Source organism: Salminus brasiliensis, chromosome 6 (genome assembly GCF_030463535.1).
Source record: "Salminus brasiliensis chromosome 6, fSalBra1.hap2, whole genome shotgun sequence".
Taxonomy (NCBI): Eukaryota; Metazoa; Chordata; class Actinopteri; order Characiformes; family Bryconidae; genus Salminus; species Salminus brasiliensis.
The window spans coordinates 30,972,966-30,989,956 of NC_132883.1; the positions used below are offsets into that span (position 1 = coordinate 30,972,966).

The 16,991-nt window shown below is 41.5% G+C and overlaps 1 long non-coding RNA gene across 1 annotated transcript in view; it reads left to right on the top strand.

Moving 5' to 3' along the window:
- LOC140556899 (uncharacterized) overlaps positions 1-16,991 on the top strand; it is a 158,499-nt gene that overhangs the window by 76,035 nt on the left and 65,473 nt on the right. The gene's annotated exons all lie outside the window — the stretch shown is intronic.

Here is a 16,991-nt window from a genome sequence, read left to right on the forward strand (position 1 = left end):
GCCGTAGGTCTGTTAATTACATTGGGGGGTCAGAAATGCAAAAAGACTTAGAAAGGCCCTGGATGAATCGATTTTACAATGAACTTAAAACTCTAACTCTAAAAATACAGGTAATCTCTGAATATGAAGATCCCAATATTCCTCTGGGTCCAGAGTTTTCAGAGACAGGATCAGAAACAGACTGAGGCGGCCGCCGTCATCCCAATGAGTGATTCTGAGTCAGTTCAGGCACTCTACTGACTCCGAGACTCTGTACCCGAGGTGACTGTAAACCAATTAATTAGACTGCTTGTCTTACAAATTTAGAATAAACAGGAAGAGACGAGACGCTGTATTCTTAGACCTACAGGTTACTTTAATCCGGACCCCTTTGATATTTTCATTTTCATATTTGTTTTAGACCATTGACTTTTTGCAGCGATCCGGACTCAAAGGACGAAGATGTCCAAAGCATTGCCTTAAGATCGTTTCAGTCTCACAGAATCTTCCAATTTAAAACAAATCTGGATCCCGAGAAATTTCCAGTTCAGACAACTAAGATTTTGTCTTGGAATAATTTGATTCTCAGGGTTGTTTAAAGCAGAGACATTTTCAGAAATTCAAATTTATTTAAATTAAGTTTCTAAGACAAGATTTTAGGATATTTAATTCTCAGTACTGTTCAACCTAGAGAATTTTGTAAAGAGATCTGAATTTATTTTTTAGAAAATAGGACTGTTCAAATCAGAGATTTTGAAGGTTATAAGACAAGGGAGCAGAGTTTATAATACCCAAAGAGTTCAGACCATACACAGGAAATAAATAAAAAGAAGACCTTGTTACAAGCTCAGTTAATGTACTGCTGGACTGAGGCAGGGGACTCTGGAGCAGACCAGCTTGAAGGTAGGAGAGAATGTGCTTGTTTTAATTGTGGGGAAATTGGACTGTTTTGCGAGATTGCAATATTTAGTAGATTCTCCTTTTGCAGAAATAACAGCCTCCAAACACTTCCTATTGCTTCCAATGAGCGTCTGGAGTCTGGTTGAAGGTATTTTGGACGTTCTTTACAAAATATCTCAGTATCTCAATATCTAGTTCAATCAGGTTTCATGGTTTCTGAGCAAGGACAGCCTGCTTTAAATCACACCCCAGATTTTCTGTAATATTCAGGTCTGGGGACTGAGATGGCCGTTCCAGAATGTCCTTGTTCCTCTGGATGAGTGCCTTAGTAGATTTTGAGCAGTGTTTCGGGTCATTGCGCTGAATAGTTGAACGATGCACAGTGACTCCATCTGAAGCAAGATGATGATGTAGGTCTTTGGAGCTGGTCTGTGGGTTGACCATGACTGTTCTCACCATCCTTCGCCTTTTCTTGGCCTGCCACTTCGGCCCGTGACTAGAACTGTGCCTGTGGTCTTCCGTTTCCTCACCATGTTCCTCACAGTGGAAACTGACAGCTGAAATCTGAGAGAGCTTTTTGTATCCTTCCCCTAAACCATGATGTTGAACGATCTTTGTTTTGAGGCTCCCAAGTTTCCACTTTTCAGAGAAGAAGAGGAGGAAAAACTTGCAACTGGCCACTTTAACCTCCTTCTCATAATTGGATTCACCTGTTTATGTGGGTCAATGAGCTTACAAAACAAATTTAGTGTTTTAATAATTAGTGCTAAAGGTATTCAAATCAATAAAACGACAAGGGTGCCCACATTTATGCACCTGCCTAATTTTGTTTAAATAATCTTCGTCTTTTTCTTTCTCCCCTCATGTCCTGAGCTGCCTGTCTGGAGTTGCCCTTTTTTGGTTCAGTTCCTGCGTCTTAGTATCAGGCCTGTCCCTCTACTCAGCAGCCTTTACCTGCTTCATCCCTGAAGGACAACCCCTCAGGGCAGTGTTCTCATTGATGGAGATTCTACTGAAAACCACTTAAAGTATCGAGCCCAAAGAGTAACACCACTGTCTCCTGTTTTCACAATCATTCTCTACTGTTCTCCTCCCGATGCAGCGAGTTCCTGATGTTAGTGAACTGAATAGTTGGCAGGTAAGTAATTTTACATAGTTTTTCTATTTTAATAACCATTTATTCTGTAATTTCTCTGCTTGTATTAAAAATGAATTAGGTCAGTATCTGATCTTCAGTATCTGGCATCCAGTCCTGAGGTGCTTTCCTATCTCTCCTTGAAAAGTGGGTTCCCAGTCACACTGTCAGGTTAATGAACTGCATAATTGGCAGGTAAGTGATTTACATGTTTCCACCCATTTATTCTGTCACATTTCTGCTTCTATTAAAAAGTAATAGATCAGTGACACTCTGAGCATTTCACTCAAATCCTGCAGTGTTGAGGCGGTCATGGTTTGTAATTGTAACGTCGGAAAATCTGCTTTAAAAATCTTATTAGAATTTATATAAATTCTTCTATCTTTCCAAGTACAACCAGTTCTACTGTTAAATTTGGGCTGTTAAATATACCATCTCTAGCCCCTAAAGCAGCCATTGTCAATGAAGTTATTTTAAATTGGGTGAAATTGGGTAATAGAACAGTAAAACACAAAAAACAGGTTTTATAGTCTCCATACATTGCCCCCTGAATTTACTAGGAAGTGACTTATTGGGGGCTTTCAGTCTAAACCTACAATGTACAGATTCAGGTGTTTCTGCTGCTAGTCCTAGTATAGGGATATTTCCACTTCTAATAGACCCAGTAGGATATTCTTGGGATCTGACAGATCACATGTTACATGGAGCTCTGTCAAAGGTTGATTGGGAAAATCCTCCATTTTTACATTGTTTTATTTGTCTGCAGACGGTGTTGACAGTATGTATCAAGACATCGTGGGTGTAAAAGTATCTTACAGTGGTATGAAAAGGTTTGATGATGTTCCTCACAGTGGAAACTGACAGCTGAAATCTGAGGTTTTTGTATCTTTCCCCTAAACCATGATGTTGAACAGTCTTTGTTTTCAGGTCATTTGTGAGTTGTTTTAAGGCTCCCATGTTTCCACTCTTCAGAGGAGATGCAAAGAGGAGATTTGGCCACCTTAACCACCTCCTCATAATTGGATTCACCTGTTTATGTAGGTCAAGGGTCAATGAGCTTAGAAAACAAATTTAGTGTTTTAATTGTAGTGCTAAAGGTATTCAAATCAATAAAACAAGGGTGCCCACATTTATGCACCTGCCTAATTTTGTTTAAATAATTATTGCACACTTTCTGTAAATCCTATAAACTTCATTTCTCTTCTCAAATATCACTGTTCATCTACTTTGATGTATTCAACTAAAATTGATGATCTGAATAACCATTAATTTAATAAAGGAAAATCGTCAAAATTAAAAGGGGTGCCCAAACTTTTTCACACCACTGTATGCAGTATTTTTAAAACGGCTTTCTTTCATTTACGCAACATTTGCTAAACTCAGAATGCTGCTGCCAGGGTATGAACTAGAGCTAGGAAATCTGATCATATTAGTCCAGTTCTTAATGGTCTGACCCCACTTTATCTGGAGGAACTTCTTACACCTTACAACCCTCCACATACACTCCGCTCACAAGATGCTGGCCTATTATCGGTCCAACGTATTAGAAAAACCAGTGCAGGAGGAAGAGCGTTCTTTTATAAAGCCCCTTACTTTGAAACAACCTCCCTGTTAATCTACAGGAATCAGACACACACTCAGTCTTTAAATCTGGAGTAAAAACTTCTCTCTTTACACCAGCTTTCAGAGAACTCTCCAGTTCTGTGTTCTGTCCTGCTCTGATTACAGTTCACCACTGTTCTGTCCTGCTCTGATTACAGGCTGTTTATTACTATTATTGTGGTTGTGTCTCTAACTATTTCTGCTACAGGTCTACAGGTCACTAAACGTAAAGCTTGTTCTAATCTTCATCTTTTTCTCTCTCTCCTCATGTCCAGACCTGCCTGAAGTGAACCACCTTAGTTCACTAGATCTCTGTGAAACTAAATCAAGGGTGTAGGTCTGTTTATTACATTGGGGGGGATTATAAACGCAAAAAGACTCAGCTTCCAAGGGGCCCTGTATGAACCGATTTTACAATGAACTTGAAGTCTCTAACTCTAAAAATACAGGTAATTTCTGAATATGAAGTTCTAAAAGCACATACAAGTGTCCCAAGAAGCACAAAGGGTAAGAGAGTAAATGTAAATGACTGCAGAATTTTAAATGGTGAAATAGATTTTAAACTGGGAGCTAACCAGCCAATTAATCCTCAGACTCCATATTGTCTATTTAAGTCAAGACAGGTTTGCCAAGTAGTATAAATTCACCACTGCACCCAGTTTTAGGTAGGAGGGTTTTTCTCTTTCCTTTAAGTAATCTAAGCAGTCTTAGCCAGCACCTTTTGAACAAGATTTACCCAGATGAAGCTCTTAAGAAGTCTGAATATTGCTGTTGTGGAGTGTTGTTCATCATCAGGCTGTATTTAGATCATTCATTTAGTGAAAAGGCTCTTCCAAACTGTCTAGCTATTCATATGTGAAACAGTCCCTGTAAAATCTTGGCTGCAAAGATTCTGGTCTGGGTAGTTTTGAACAGAGCAACACGTGTAACGTGCAGGAACAGCCCTGGTGTCTGTAGGGGGCAGTGGTGGCTCAGCGGTTAGAGCTCCGGGCTATCGATGACAGCGTTGTGGGTTCGATACGTCGACGCTGCAATATTGTGGGGGAATCTTTTCAGGTGTTTCAATATTCTATGTATCCGTTGTTTTCAGGAACAGACAGATGGTGGCTTTTGTTACTTTGAAACAATGCCAGAGAAGCAAATCCCACTACCACAGTTTGAGGTTCCACAGAGATCCCAATTTTCCTGGGTCCAGAGTTTTCAGAGACAGGATCAGAAACCTACAGAGGCGGCCGCCGTCATCCCAATGAGTGATTCTGAGTCAATTCAGGCGCTCTACTGACTCCGAGACTCTGTACCCGAGGTGTCTAAGTAAATGAATTAGACTGTTTGCCTTACGAATTTAGAATGAACAGGAGGAGGTGGGACGCCATATTCTTAGACCTTCAGGTTACTTTAATCCAGATCCCTTTTGATATTTTCATTTTTAAATTTGTTTTAGACCATTGACTTTTTGCAGCGATCCGGACTCAAAGGACGAAGATGTCCAAAGCATTGCCTTAAGATCATTTCAGTCTCACAGTTGTCTGAACTGAGAATTTCTTGGGATCCAGATTTGTTTTAAATTGGAAGAGTCTAAGATTTTGAATATTTTGATTCTCAGGGTTGTTTAAACCAGAGAATTTTTCAGGGATTCTAATTTATTAAAATTTTTAGTTTCTAAGACAAGATTTTAGGATATTTAATTCTCAGTACTGTTCAACCTAGAAAATATTGTAAAGGGATCTGAATTTACTTTTTGAAAATTCAAAGATTTTAAAGCAAGGATTTGGAAATAAATTATTTTTCAGGACTCCCTAAGACAAGGGAGAGTTCTGACTATACACGTAAAATTGATGCATAATAAATCGCTAATAATAATAATTGTAGATAGTATACACCTTTATACTTTACAAATACAAAGATATTTTTATATATATTTATCTCTCTTTGCTGGGGATCTGGCTGCAGAGACGGACACAGAGGGACATAAAACAAACTGGTTTATCTGTCTCTAGCTGCATTGTCCCTCAACAGACATTCAGGCAAAACAAACTTGCATTTTTCAGAAGGACGAGGATTACTCTGATTTGGTGGCTCATGAGAAACATGCAGAGAAGAACTTGGTGGAGAGGGAGATGCGGCTTCAGGAGACATTGTTACAAGCTCAGTTAATGTACTGCTGGACTGAGGCAGGGGACTCTGGAGCAGGCGAGATTGAGGGTAGGAGAGAATGTGCTTGTTTTAATTGTGGGAAATCAGTCAGTTTTGTGCAGATCAGGAAAGTGGCAACACAGCAGAAGCCGTAGGCGGGATCAGCAAAACGGATCTAGAAGCTCAGAGCAGCAATAAACCGAGTTCAGTTACAGAACCAGACTATGCTGAATAGGATAAGGTGGGAGAAAATGTAGACAGTCTGTAAAGAGGATTTTGAAACCCAGTGAGGAACCCATTCTAAATGTAAGAATTTGCTGGGAAATGAATTCAGTTTTGGTTGACTGGTGCAACAGTTTCAGTACTTACGGAGGGGTCAGTACCCATATCTGTCAGTACAGACACAATTCTAACAGTGAATGTTTCAGGCTTACCACTCCCAGAACATTTCTGCAGTCCTGTGAAGGTGAAATTGGGTAATAGAGCAGTAAAACACTGGTTTATAGTCTCCACTATGTCCTGTGAATTTACTAGGACATGACTTATTGGGAGCTTTCAGTCTAAAACTATAATGTACAGATTCAGGTGTTTCTGCTGCTAGTCCTAGGATAGGGATATTTCCACTTCTAATAGACCCAGTAGAATATTCTTCCTCTGACGGAGCAGAGAACCTGATGCGTCACATGGAGCTCTGTCAAAGGTTGAAATCCTCCATTTGTACATCGTTTTATTTGTCTGTAGATGATTTTGACTATGTATGAACATATCGTGGGTACAAAAGATACCAGCTGAAACTATCAGTATCTTATGTGTACTATGACGATCAGTTTGCAGCCGCACGTGTAGTCTTGGATGAAGGACAAAGACAGTTGTTTAGAGAACAGGTGAATCACATAATTCCCTAGGCAGGAAAGTGGGGCAGGGGGAAGATATAGACTTGATGCTAAATATTGGAAAAGCAAAGATTTTATTTATTTAATTATTTATTTATTTATTTATTTATTGCCCAGTATAAATACATTGAGGGTACAAATAATTGATGATACTTCACACGGTCAAGATCTGAGCTGTCAAGTGAGAATGACAAGACTAAGACTAATGACTTACCAGTTTTTGTTGATGAAATTCCAAAACATTAGTCTCAGAATGAATGATATTAGGTCAATAAAGGGGGCATCTCTGGGTAAAGTGGTGCAAGCAAAACAGCTGATAGGCCTCATCCTGCTCAGTGTCCCATGTCCAAGGAAGCAGAAGAAGGGTTATCCAAAATTATGCATTTCCTTTTAGAAAGCAAAGCCATTGTTCCATGTGAATCTTCACTGGTGAATAGTCCTCTGAGAGCGGTGAATGCAGCAGTATATCCTGCTGGTCCAATTGTTCCATAATCCGGCAACTATTGGGGTGCAATGTCAGCTGGGAGTTCATTCGCAGATCAGGTGGCTAGAAACAGCTAGGTCAGGAAATGCAGGAGTGCTTCAGATGTTTTCTACAAGAGCACAACAGAAGTGTAAGAAAAATGAGGATGTGTACGATGTGGATGTTTCAGACTTGACACCTGACATATCTTCATCAAATGATGGACTTGTTTTGCAGCAGTCCGATGATAAGATATTAATATTGTCTAATACTCACTGTCTAATCCACCACCACTCACTAAAGGAAAAAGCTTTTTGTCTTAAAAAAAAAAGAATCAATTCAGGAGTATGTCTTATGTACAGGAGAGAAGAGAGAATATAAGCCCATATGGATCTGCATCTGTCTGTCATAACAAAAGGGATGTTTATATTCATTGACCTTTCATTCTAAATCCAGTGGAACTGCAATATTAGTGATCTACCTGTGTACATTTAAATACAGTAATCCAATCCTACACATTTTCTATATTTATATTTTATATTTGTTTTTATTTTGTGGTTCTGCTTTAGGAGCTCGAGATGTGATTTAATACGGACCGTCGAGCGACATTCCTTACTATATAGTCTTTAATATCAGCTGTTTTCTTTATCTGAGCCAGTTGTTCTGATCCTTGTGCTCTCTGCTCCCTGTGCTACTGTACAGTACTCTGTCTCACTGACCATCATTTGTGTTGCTGTCTGTGTTCACTCTGGAGGAACTTGGCGGATCTGCAAGGAGGTCGTTAAGCTTGACTGCTGCTGTTGTAGAGGCAGTCCAGACTTCACCGACGGAAGACAGGGCTGGAAGCTGCCCGTAGCCTGGAAAAGCAGAGAGCTTCACCACCACCACCACCACAGCCGGTTTTCACCTTAACTAACTGGCGAGAGGTCATCAGTTCTTCGACATCACCTGCTCCCTCACCAAGGACAACTCCTCAGGGCAGTGTTTCCATTGTTGGAGGTTCTACTGTAAAACCCTTAAGTATCGGGACCAAAGAGTAATGCCTCAATCTTTTTTTTTTTTTTTTTTTTTTTCCTCAGGAGTGCTGGACATCGCCAGGTGACTTCGGTACCATCATTCTCCACTTTTCTCTGCCCACTTCAGTGAAGCCCTGAAGGAGTATTCATCCATGTTCCGGAATCAGGCCTGTCCCTCTACTCAGCAGAACTTTTTTTTTCTCCTAACTTGTCCAGCACCTACTCACACTCCTACTTTATAACCTGTTCCTACATTAGCTATAGCTCATTATCTTTCTGTTCAGCACGTACTCATACTTCATAACCTGTTCCTACATTAGCTATAGCTCTAAATTATCTCTCTGTTCAGCGCTTACTCATACTCCTACTTCATAACCTGTTCCTACATTAGCTATAGCTCTTCATTATCTGTATATTCTGCTTTGATGGCCTGCGGTTTTGCTTTTATGCCTTTGAACTCTTCAGCGAGTGTGGACTTTAGTTCTGACCCGAGAATCTGGGAGATGTTCGTTTTCAAAGCATAGAGAATCTCTTCATCCCTCCATGTCTGTTAGCTTATGGCGAGGTGGCGAGGTTTATCTGCTAGACCTGTTTGCAGTGTTTCTTCCCTTGTATGGAAATTCTGAGATTTTTAGTCATTGTACGAACCAGTGAGGGTTTTTTGGCTGTAGATCCAAATTAGTGATCTTCTGGAAATTTTCTGATGACTTCTTATTGTTGTACAAAGCTAAATTTCAATCTTTTATGGGTCGAGGTTTCTCAGCTTCACCTCCATTGCCTGAGTCACTTGTGTGTCCATAAGCTTTGTCCAGGGCAGTGTTCTCATTGATGGAGATTCCACTGAAAACCACTTAAACCAATCGAGCCTAAAGAGTAACACCACTGTCTCCTGCCTTCCAGATGTGTCCTGAACTTCACCAGGCTGCTTCCCGTGGCACTTCTGCAGCGTAATGCCTTTGACACAACACTTCTCTACTATTCTCCCGACGCAGCGAGTTCCTGACGTTAGTGAACTGAATAGTTAGCAGGTAAGTAATTTAACATCATTTTTCAGCCAAGTTCTGTTTGAAAGGTTATGCTTTCTCTCTGTCAACATAGTCGGAGATTAATCAGCCAAACATCGCTCAGTAGCTTTAACTGTTTCACCCTTAGACATTTACTGAGGATTACTCAGTTTTCAGGACGTTCCCAGCCTGCATCTGAGTGGATCTCCAACCCTGGATCTGTCCAGAAGCTCCTTAAATCAGTAACCTCATTTAATATTCATGCAGTTTCAGCCGCATTGGTCAGTATATAATGCTGGGTCTCAGTCAATCGGGAGCCTCCGCTGTAAAGCAGCAGCGTGGTCTTGCAGCAGTGTGCAGGAGAAATGAGCCGGTGTGACCGAGCTCTGTAGCTCCTCTGGAAAACTGAACTTTAGAAACTGCTCAAGCTGTGTGGCTGTGGGTGCCTTTAATTTTGAGTCTGTGACAAAGTAAGCTGCTGTTCATTTAGTTTTCGGATGGCTTAGTTCTGTTGCTATGCTAGCTTTCTCCTTAGCAATGTAGCTTCAGTTCTTACCTATGTATTACTGAATCTTCATGATTTGCTGTTATTTCTTCACATGTTTCACTCTTCTAAGCTGTTTTAGGTTAATATGGATGGTGTAATTCTGTGGATATGTGCTAAATTTGTGTTCTTGGTCAACGTCCTGGTGTTTATTGAACTACTGCTCAGAGGCTGTTGCTGTTTCTCCTGCCTGTTGAGCGTATACACATCTCTCTTTGAATGAAGTCATTCAGTAGCACTACGATATAGACCTGGAACCTTTCCTAACTTTTATTTAATATTGTGCATGTATTCTGTTTATTTCAGAGTCTTTATTCTTCAGCCCGTCCTCAAATCTCCCTCACTTATTCATCATTCATCCATAACGCTGTCATATTTCTAATGCCCAGTGCTCCATGCTTCAGCCTCTTTGTTTACCCCCCCCCCCTTACTGGATCTATAGGTCTGTACTAGTTCAAGTACTGCTTTTGGCGACTGCAGAGGAACAAGCTCTCCAGATGCTCTGTAGGGAGGTCAAGCCTGACCGACTGATCCAGCTGCTGTTTTAGAGGCAGATCAAACTCGGAAGTCGAGGCTGGAGGCTGTGACTCCTCCAATGCGACAGTCTCAATTCCAGCTCTACTGGCGCGGCAACTCCTCAGGACTCTGTTCTCACTGTTGGAGATTCTTCTGTAAAACCCTTAAAAATATCAACCCTAAAAAGTAATGCCATAATCTCCTGTTTTCCAGATGCCTGTGTACTGGACGTCGCCAGGTGGCTTTGGCACCATTGTTCTCCACTATTCTCTACGTGATGCAGTGTGACCTTGAAGAAGCACTGCCGTACGTTTCTAGACACTGTTTGGAAAAAGTCAGACACCCTGATGATCGCCTTCGGCCCCCTGCCCACTTACCGACGAGTGAGTGAGCCGTTTGCTCAGCTCTTCGTGCTCCACTGCTGGGTGCGGGACAGGTCTGTCTGCGCTGAGTATGTAGAGGCTTATATACTGAAACTGAGCTTAAATGATCTTTATTCAGTTAACGACCGCAAGTACTGTCTGTTCAGTTACACTTTATTAATGACCCTATTTCTAACAAGTTGTTGTTTATTATTATTATTATTATTATTATTGTTATTATATATTTTACTTGACGCTGAGGTCAGAGAGGACTGTGTGGGAGTTGGTCAGATTTTATTGGAATAACTTAAAATCTGTTTAGTCTTTATATAGTACATCATTACTTCAGCTAGAAATATTCATCTGTAAGTGATCGTGTCTCATTGATGCTTTTCAGACCAACACAGTTTCAGTTTCTCACTTGTATCTCAGACCTGTATCTGAAACAGTGTTTAATGTTGTAGTGAGGGTGTCGTGGCAGAGAACTAATGTGGTGAAATTAGTTTTATTACATTTCATAAAATTATGTTTTACCACTTAAATAATTTCATATTTGCACATGAAACCTTCATCTATGGGTAAATTACATCTATACAGTCTTGTACAGCTGACTTGTTGAGTGAATCTAAAAATAATCTGCATCTTTATTCACGTCGGACTCAGGGTGCCTTGTTTGCAGGACAATTCACAGAGTCTTAGGTCTGGAGAATAAGGTTTCTCTTGAGCAAATACCTTAAAAAAAAAAAAAATATATATATATATATATATATATATATATGGTGCATGTCATGTTCCACATAATGATGATGACTGTAGGTATAAGGGCTTGCGCTGGGTGTCTATGGTACATTATCCTAACCAGAAATCCAGTGTTTAGAAAGTGTGTTTTCAGAGATTCCCAACTTCTCACTGGTGCTGGGCAAAGGGTGAGCACAGAATGATGTGGTATCTTTTCTGTACAAGCAGCCAATAGGGACAACATTGTACCATCACATTTACGTCTTTTAGGGGCTAAGAAGTCCCTCTACAGGGATGGGCACAGAGCAGGGTGAGGCCACAGCAGCCACATGGTGCTGGTTTGGGGCGGTGCGTGTCATCCTGGGAGGCAGACCTTCAGGAGGATCACAAGTGCTCCACTGCCAGCACCAGCAGCTGATGTGGCCTCAACAAGTAAAGGCTCAGGCACAGAGGTTGCCTACAAAGGGGAAGATGATGCACCCTCCTGTGCAAAGTCTGACCCTGTAAGCCAGTCTGTTCCCTCTACCAGCAGGAGTACCTCCTGTCCCCCCCTCCAGCAGCCAAAAGGAGAAGGCGTACTGACTCTGCAGAGGTGCTGGAGTTTCCTTGTGAAAACCAAGTCCTGCTAGTTACCTGCCCAGCACCATTCTTTCAGTGGAGCTTCATGCTGTGGGGGTATATTTCAGGGTCTGGGACAGGGAGACTGGGTCCGGGTTGAGGGAAAGCTGAATGGAGTTCAGATATATTCTTAATGGAAACCTGATCCAGAGCACACAGGACCTCAGACAGGGCAAAGGTTCACCTTCCAACAAGACAATGACTCAAGACAACACAGGAATGGCTTAGAGACGACTGTGAATACTACTGAGTGGCCAACCAGAGCCCTGCCTTACACCCTATCAGAAATCTCTGGAGAGACCTAAAAAAGGCTGTCCTCTGACGTCCCCATCCAACCTTACAGAGAGGATCTGCAGAGAAGAAAGGCAGAAAATCCCCAAATCCAGGTGAGCAAACCTTGTGGCATCATACCCAAGAAGACTGGAGGCTGTAATCACTGCCAAATGTGCTTCAACTAAGTACCAAGTAAAGGGTCTGAATACTTATGTTTTTCTTTTTATTTGCTTTGCTTAACTTTGTCGTTACGTGATAAACATGGTGCTAGTGTCTAGAGCTGTATATTTTCCTTCATAATGCCACTTTTATTAAAAGTGTATGTTTCCTGATTAAGATTATATTAATAAGTGCCAGAGAAAGAAAAAAATCCCGGCAACACTAAGTATAGAAAAAAATGATAAATTAATAATTGTAAATAACAGATATAAAATGAGTTACTTTTAATAAGCTGTTAAATTGTTGTAAACACTCTGTTTTCTTAAACTAGTTTATCATTTTCAATTTCAAGAGTCTAAAAATATTTTTATTCAGGTTTAGGAGGGACTTTTATTTTGACAGGATTTCGTTCGCTATTCTGGTCAAGTGTTGCTAGATTCACAATGCTAGCTCGTTGCGCTCGGGTCTGCAGTGGGACCGGGGAACTGACGCGCCTTGAAACGTGACTGCGTAACGAAGCGTCACTTCCGGCGATCACGTGATCTCCGGTATGTTTGAGCGCGTGTTTGGATTCGGTTCTTCTTTAGAAGCTCGACTCGTGATTCGACACAGCGTCGAGCGACCGGCCCTCCTTTATAATCTTTACTCTCAGCTCTGTCTCCTTTCTCTGAGACAGAATGGCTTAGTTCTGTTGCTATGCTAGTTTTCTCCTTAGCAACGTAGCTTCAGTATTTATCTATGTATTACTGAATCTTCATTGTTTGCTATTATTTCTTCACATGTTTCACTGTTCTGAGCTGTTTTAGGTTAGTATGGATGGTGTAATTCTGTGGATATTTGCTAAATTTGTGTTCTTGGTCAACGTTCTGGTGTTTATTGAACTACTGCTCAGAGGCTGTTGCTATTCCTCTTTTCGTCCTTGTGGGGGCGCTAAAACCCCATAGTTTAAGCTGTGGAAATGGTCAGAGGCGTGTTAAAGCTGGTGTCTTGCTAGAAGCTCTGAGTGGTAATTATTAGCTTTGTTTCTCCTGCCTGTTGAGTGTATACACATCTCTCTTTGAATGAAGTCATTTAGTAGCACTACGATATAGACCTGGAACCTTTCTGAACTTCACCCCCCCCTTACTGAATCTATAGGTCCAGCTAGGTCAATCTGTCCTGCTTTTGCCGACCGCGGAGGAACAAGCTCTCCAGATGCTCTGCAGGGAGGTCGTCAAGTCTGACCGACTGATCCAGCTGCTGTTGTAGAGGCAGTCCAAACTCCACCCACGGAAGACGAGGCTGGAAGCGGCCTGTGACTCCTCCAACACAACCGTTTTAACTGCAGCACTATCGGTGCGGCAACTCCTCAGGTCGGTGTTCTCACTGTTGGAGATTCTTCTGTAAAAAAGTATCGACCCTAAAGAGTAATGCCGCGGTCTCCTGTTTTCCAGGTGACCGTGTCCTGGACATCACCAGGTGACTTTGGCACCATCGTTCTCCACTATTCTCCTCCTGATGCAGCGTGGCCCTGAAGAAGCACTGCCGTACACTTCTGGACACTGTTTGGAAAAAGCCAGACACCAGAATCATCGTCTCCTACCCCCTGACCACTTAGCGACGAGTGAGCGAGATGTTTCCCCAGGTCTTCTTGCTCCACTGCTGGCTGCGGGACAGGTCTGTCTGCACTGACTTCGTAGAGAACTGGGAGAGCTTTCGGCTGCGTCCGGTCCTCTAACACAGAGATGAGCTTCACCTGAGCCGTCTGGGGTCCATCGTTCTCTCCGGTAACATCAAGCAGGTGCCAGGCCAGGACTGACTGACCCTTCCCAGTCACACTGTCAGGTTAGTGAACTGCATAGTTGGAAGGTAAGTGATTTACATGATGTACTTGATTCCACCCATTTATTCTGTCACTTTTCTGCTTGTATTAAAAAGTAATAGATCAGTGTCACTCATAGTGTTTCAGACAAATCCTGCAGTATGGAGACTCTGTCCCCCGGATGGTTTGTAATAGTAATATAAATTCCGATTTTCTGACATTTCAGAGTACAAGCAGTTCCGCATTGAATTTGGGCTGTTAAATAAGTTAAAAGAAGTTCTCCCACCTAGAAAAATAAGAGGTCTGTAATTTATTATAGATACACTTCAACTATGAGAGACAAAATGAGAAATAAATCCAGGAAACACAGTGTAGGATTTTTAAAGAATTTATTTGTAAATTATGGTGGAAAATAAGTATTTGGTCACCCACAAACAAGCAAGATTTTTGTCTCTCACAGACCTGTAACTTCTTTAAGGAGCTCTTCTGTTCTCCACTCGTTACCTGTATTAATGGCACCTGTTTGACCTTGTTATCTGTATAAACGACACCAGTCCACAGCCTCAAACAGTCAGACTCTAAACCTCCAACCTGCTTAAGCCAGTACATGTCCAGACCTGTCTGAAGCGAACCACCTTAGTTCACTAGATCTCTATGAAACTAAATCAAAGCCGTAGGTCTGTTAATTACATTGGGGGGGGTCAGAAATGCAAAAAGACTTAGAAAGGCCCTGGATGAATTTATTTTACAATGAACTTAAAGCTCTAACTCTAAAAATACAGGTAATCTCTGAATATGAAGATCCCAACATTCCTCTGGGTCCAGAGTTTTCAGAGACAGGATCAGAAACAGACAGAGGCGGCCGCCGTCATCCCAATGAGTGATTCTGAGTCAAGAGACAAGATTTTAGGATATTTAATTCTTAGTACTGTTCAACCTAGAGAATTTTTTAAAGAGATCTGAATTTATTTTTTAGAAAATTTAAAGATTTTAAATCAAGGTTTTGGAAAGAAAATGTTCATTTTCAGGACTGTTCAAATCAGAGATTTTGAAGGTTATAAGACAAGGGAGCAGAGTTTATAACACCCAAAGAGTTCAGACTATACACGGGAAATAAATAAAAAGAAGACATTGTTACAAGCTCAGTTAATGTACTGCTGGACTGAGGCAGGGGACTCTGGAGCAGACCAGCTTGAAGGTAGGAGAGAATGTGCTTGTTTTAATTGTGGGAAATTGGACTGTTTTGCGAGATTATACCCACTAGATACACCCACTAGATTACACCCACTAGACACACCCACTAGATTTCACCCACTAGATTACACCCACTTGATACCCTCACTAGATTACACCCACTAGATTACACCCACTAGATACACCAAGATTTGAAGTCTTTCAGATATGATTTGCTCTCATGCACTGATTCACATCACACAGCGTTTGGGCTCATTTAGATTCATTGTGGTGGTGCACCACCCCCCCCCCCTTTCTTTTTGTGAACAATGCTGCTGTCTTCTATTATTTTTTTAAAGGACCTGAAGTGTAAAGTGCTGTTTTGTGCTGAGTCTGCAGATTCTCTTTTAATATTTTTCACAGGTTCACACTTTTTTCAGATGGACAGTTGTTCTTCTCGTAGTCTGCAGTGCCGTGTCTTTACTGTCAGATCAGTTAGAAAGATTTTCACTAGTTACTTCATTCTTTCTGGACAGTTCAGCTCCGTTACCAACAAGATCTGTGTAATCTAGTATTGTAGGACTCAAACTGTTAGTGCTGCCATCTGGTGACCAGTTTGTGTATTGTCTCTCTCTCTCTCTACTTTTTCTGGTGTTATTGGAGACTTCTGGAGACTTTTGGAGACTCTAAGGGGGAACACACATTTTCTTCAGTTACTGTCCTCAGCAGCAGGTGCTCCCGTGAGCCCCGTCCCACAACACTCCCAGTGCTCAGCCTCTCAGTACGAGCAGACCCACTAGATACACCCACTAGATACACCCACTAGATTACACCCACTAGATTACACCCACTAGATTATATCCACTAGATACACCCACTAGATTACACCCACTAGATTACACCCACTAGATTACATCCACTAGATTAAATCCACTAGATTACACCCACTAGATTATACCCACTAGATACACCCACTAGATTACACCCACTAGACTACACCCACTAGATTACACCCACTAGATACACCCACTAGATTACACCAAGATTTGAACTCTTTCAGAAATGATTGCTCTCATGCACTGATTCACATCACACAGCGTTTTGGCTCATTTAGATTCATTGTAGTGGTGCACCCCGCCCCTTTCTTTTTGTGAACAGTGCTGTTGTCTTCCATTATTTTTTATAAAGGACCTGAAGTGTAAAGTGTTGTTTTGTGCTGAGTCTGCAGATTCACTTTTAATATTTTTCACAGGATCACACTTTTTTCAGATGGACAGTTGTTCTTCTCGTAGTCTGCAGTGCCATGTCTTTACTGTCAGATCAGTTAGAAAGATTTTTACTAGTTACATCATTCTTTCTGGACAGTTCAACTCCGTTACCATCAAGATCTGTGTAATCTAGTATTGTAGGACTCAAACTGTTAGTGCTGCCATCGGATGACCAGTTTGTGTATTGTCTCTCTCTCTCTATTTTTTGTGGTGTTATTGGAGACTTCTGGAGACTTTTGGAGACTCTGAGGTGAACACACATTTTCTTCAGTTACTGTCCTCAGCAGCAGGTGCTGCCGTGAGCCCCGTCCCACAACACTCCCAGTGCTCAGCCTCTCAGTCTGAGCAGACCCACTAGATACACCCACTAGATTACACCCACTGGATTACACCCACTAGATTATATCCACTAGA